Below are 5000 nucleotides of genomic sequence, written 5' to 3'. Positions count from 1 at the left end.
TAAAACAGATGCATACAAAAACCTGAAATACATCAGGCTTCATACAAGCAGAACCTGCAAGTTATTTATAAAACAGTTTAAGAGCACGTGGAATAAAAGAAAGTTCATGTCTTTTTGATTTACTCTTGGGCACAATAAGTTCTCTACGCTGCCGTAGTAGGTAAGTAGGTGTTGGAGCCACAGACAGGAAACAATGCAACGGTGATGAACTGTCCTTGAGTAGTTTTGTAAAAGTACGTATAGTGGCCTCATCACGCCTCTCACTCAGTGATGGGAGAGAAGAAGTTGGAACACCTATTATCCGACAGCAACGTTTTTGGACCCTTTCCAACTCATCAGAGAGACCTTTTGGTAGTCCACTCCATACTGGACTAGCGTACTCAAGAACTGGCCGTATAAATGTCAAATATATTTTCATTAAAACATCACATGGGAGACCCGCGTTTTTAGCAACACAGAGATAGTGAATTCTAGGACGCACCTTCGAAATCATGTACTTAATGTGTGCGCCCCACGACAGATCAGAAGAAATTTGAACTCCAAGTAGTTTAAAGGTGGAAACTCTGCTAATTAGATGTCCTGATATTACAGGAGAGGAAGGGCAGGGAATGTTTTTGTCTTTCCTGGCGCTAATGACCATGTCCACTGTCTTACCTCCATTCATTGCCAATGAAAATTCATGTCCCCATTCCGCCACTGAATCCAAAGCCTTCTGTGTTAACCCTGGTAAGGATCCCATTAAAAATTCAGTGATTGTTAAATCATCGGCATATTTCACCGGGATTACTGAAGGAGGCAGGCGGGAATCCAAGCTGTTTATGGAGATTACAAAAAGCAGAGGGGATAGAAGTCCCCCCTGGGGAACACCAGCTGAAATTGGGTAGGAGTTAGACACACAGGAGCCCCACTTTACCTTTTGCTCTCTGTTACTCAGATAGCTCCTTACGCTGAGCCAAAGTGGACGTCTGACATTCATCTCAGCTAAAGCATAAAGCAGTTGACAATGATCAACTGTGTCAAAAGCTCGAGTAAAATCAACAAAAACAGCATGAATGTCCAATTTAGGATTGCTATTGAGTGCTTCATGCCAGTGTTGCAGAATATGAATCAGTGCAGTGTCAGTGGATCTGTTTGCCATGAAGCCATGTTGTGATGGTTGAATTTTAGCAACTGTATCCTCCAGAATGGCATCTCTGAGGTTTCCTTCATACACTTTTCCAACACAGCTGAGTAGTGAAATCTGCCTATAATCTGTTGGAAAACTGGGCTTTGTTTTTTTGGGAACAGCCTTGACCATAGCCTCCTTCCATTGTTTTGGAAAAATATTATTTTGCAAGCACATGTTAAAGATATCACATAGTACCGGTGCCAGCTCCTCATGAAAGGTCTTTAACATCCAAGGAGGGATGCCGTCAGGACCAGCAGCCTTTGCAGCCTTCACTTTGCGAAGTCTAACCTTAACTTGTCCAATACTCAGAAGAGGTATACTACAATTGGATAACTTGCAGGTAACCTCTTCCTCAGATGGTGAAATGTGACTTGCATAATCCCACACAGAAGCAAAGTGCTTTGCCAAGTTGTCACACTCATATTGCATGATGTTATGATCCTGAGACACCATGTCACTCTTATCTCCTTCCATCCCCATTAATGCCTTCACAGACTTAAACCATTGTTTAGGCTTAGTGCTTTGCAGTTCCTTGACCTCATGTATATAGTATTGTTTCTTTGCATTCTTGATTTTTTGGGCTATAATTGTTTTTAGTTTACTGTAAGTTGTTTTGTTCCCAGAACAGAAAGCAAGCTGTCTGTCTTTTATCAGATTCTTAATTTGTATGGTCATCCAGGGTTTATCATTATTTGTGATGGAGACTTTCTTAAATGGAATTGTTTTATCCAAGATAGACCTGATCGTAGAAGTGAAGGCACTAACCTTAGCCTCAGGGTCCGTAGCCTCAAGAATGTGAGAAAAGTCAGTAGTATTCATGAGAAGGCCCAATTGCCTATTTGTTTCAGGGGTACGCTTTCTACAAATAATGTGATTAATAGGTTTGGTAGGCCAATTTCCAGCATTTAACAGAATAGTCTCATGGTCAGAGGAGCCAACAGGAGGCAAATGCTCTGGTGACTCATACATGCAGGAAATGTTAGTGAAGATTGAGTCTAATTGACTGGTCTTTCTTGTTGCTCCAGCCACTATCTGTTTCAGACCATGTCTGCTGCAGATGGTTTCAGACTTGTATTTATTTGTATCACCAAGAATGGCAATTGCGGCCTGCTGGTAGTTGCATTCAATATTTCTAAGGCAGCGATCCAAGTACTGGGTGATTATTAAGTCAGGTTGGGCCGTTGCTGAAGAATGTGGGGGAAGGTACAGCACAGCGGCAATAATACAACTTAACCCTCGAGGAAGACGACTGGGACGTAGCCAGACCCACAATGCCTCAAGTTTGTCTTCTTCTAGGTGAGTCAGTCGAGTCTGAGTGATGTTTTCATCGACATACAAAGCGACTCCTCCTCCCCCACTGCCCTCACGATCCCGTCGATGCATTGTATATCCAGGTAGAGTTACATTTGAGTCTGGGATATCAGCATTTAACCAGGTCTCTGATACAGCAATAACTGCTGAGTTATTATTCACAGCTATACTGTACAGCTCATCGCACTTGTAGCGTAAGGAGCGCACATTGGAAAGTAGAAAACCAGGCATGATTGGCTTTGATTTATGTTGGTTTGTCTTAATATAAATCAGGTTCTTAGGGTGGTAGCAACAGTCATAAGTAAGCAGGCTTAGCTCAGTCAGCTTATTCTTAACATCCACTGTAGTCCCACAGAACGAAGGACGATTTCCAACAATTGTACATATTGAGCGACTGTAATTTTTTCCAGCTTTCTTACCCCTTGGGCGAGATCTAAGTCGTAGAATCCCATTTTGCTGCAGGGTGGTTTTAACTTCAGGAGCCAAAGGGGATGCAAATCTTTTCAGACTTATTATAAGATGTAAATGATTCTTAAATCCGAGTTGTGTCATTATTGACTTGGGGAAAGACAGAGACATTTACTTGAATGGTTGCAGTGGAAATTTTCATCCATCCAGCCGTAGACGAGTAGGCCGCATTTTCCTTGAATCCATCAAATATCTTCTAGCAGTAATTCCATCCATAAATCCTGACTTCCAGTTTAGGAATAAAATCACAACATTGAGTGATCGGTTTGTGCATTTCCAGACTATATTAAATAAACATTGTTTAAAAAGCTAAAAAAGGTAGGTTGCTGAGCAGCTCAAAATTCATGCGGCTGCCCTTAAAAGCGCCACCTAGTGACTCGATATGAAAGAAAAGCTGGTAATAGCTGGTAAGTTCAAATATCTATAAAACATGGAAATATTTCTTGACTGTTGATATTACATGGGACATATTTAAAACAAACAAACAATTTTCCTAGGTTTCCCAAATGTTATCGGCGCATTGGACTGCACCCGTGTGCGTATTAAGTGTCCGTCTGGTCCACATGAAGCAGACTTTGTGAATAGGAAATCAGTACACAGCATCACTGTACAGGTACGGTCCCACTGAGATGATATCGAAGGCTATGCTCTAGCACTGAGTGTTCTGTACTAAGCTGGGCACCAGCGTTTAGTTCATTGCAATTAAAATGTAGTGACCTACAGGTTTAATTTATTTTAGATGATTAGTGATGCAGATTGCATCACCACAAATGTAGAGGCCAAATGGCCAGGCTCTGTGCATGACTCCAGAATCTTTAGAGCCTTATCTCTCTACCAGCAAGAGGTATGCTAGTAATCACTTAATCGCAAAAAGTCTTAACAAAAAAAGAAGAAAAAAAACCTACATTATATATCTATATATATTCATTCTGTCTATGCAGGAGAATTCTCAGGAGTTTTGCTGGGAGACGAGTGATACCCATGCCTGCCTTACCTCTTGACTCGCTATCAGGAGCTCCAGACAGAGGCACAGCGCCGCTACAACATTGCCCATGCAGACACAAGAGCTGGTGTAGAGATGGCATCTGGGCTGATAAAGTCAAGGTTTCAGTGCCTGAAGCACTTCAGAGTTACTCCACCTAGGGCATGTGACATTGTAGTTGCTTGTGTAGTGCTCCATAACATTGCTTGTCTGAGGAGAGAGAGGCAACCGAGGATTGTTGAAGAGGAAGACTGGGGAAATGAAGCAGTATTGGAAGAAAACGAAACAGCCAGACTTATACGAGACACAAATGAAAATAATCATTTTGCTTAATATGGTCTAAACCATGTGTAGCCTTTAAAATTTTCCACTGCCCCCTCAACTTTCTCCTTAGTTGAACAAACACACAGAAGTCAAAGTATTTAATGTGATTTGTCTTTATTCAGAGTGAATCTGCCTGTTAGGGGTGAAAACACACAAATAAATGTTGTGGGAAGTGATCAAAAAGGTAATGTTTTTTCTATCTTTTCCTTTTTCTTAAATGGTAGTTCTACTCGCATTTTTCTGTAGCTGTTGAATTTCCAGCTCCAACTTCCTCATCTTCAGTTTTTATACTGGATGTCGATATCAATCGCTTCCATTTGTTTAAGGAGGTAGCGTTTATACACTCCTTTTATGTTTTCTGGGTTCTGTAGAAACATAGATTTAAGTTATTTCATTGAATACTCTTGTCAGATTGTTTTCATTTCTTAATACTCACTTTGTCACATGTGGTCCCAGACTGAGAGGGCTCTAGTGAAAGTGACACGTGATGGCCTAGTATGGTAACCCATACTTGGAATTTGACCTCTGCATTTAACCCATCCAAGTAAGTGCACACACATTAGGAGCAGAGTAGTGAGTAGTGAACACACACACACTGCAAACGTGGATACACACACCCAGGGAGCAGCGGGCAGCCTTGAGTGGCGCCCGGGGAGCGATTGGGGGTTAGGTGCCTTGCTCAAGGACACCTCAGTCATATAGAACAGTGTCAGCATCCTGAAAACACATTATGATCATGTTATCACA

General features: G+C 41.6%; 1 long non-coding RNA gene across 1 annotated transcript in view; it reads right to left on the bottom strand.

Annotated features, from left to right (window-relative positions):
- The window catches only part of LOC143731070 (uncharacterized), a 16133-nt gene that overhangs the window by 8560 nt on the left and 2573 nt on the right, over positions 1 to 5000 (bottom strand). The window lies entirely within an intron of this gene.

This window comes from Siphateles boraxobius, unplaced genomic scaffold, assembly GCF_051911475.1.
Source record: "Siphateles boraxobius isolate OS27281-9 unplaced genomic scaffold, OSU_SipBor_1 85, whole genome shotgun sequence".
In the NCBI taxonomy this organism is placed as follows: Eukaryota; Metazoa; Chordata; class Actinopteri; order Cypriniformes; family Leuciscidae; genus Siphateles; species Siphateles boraxobius.
Note: the sequence above shows the minus strand (reverse complement) of the source record. Positions and strands in the feature narration are given on the sequence as shown.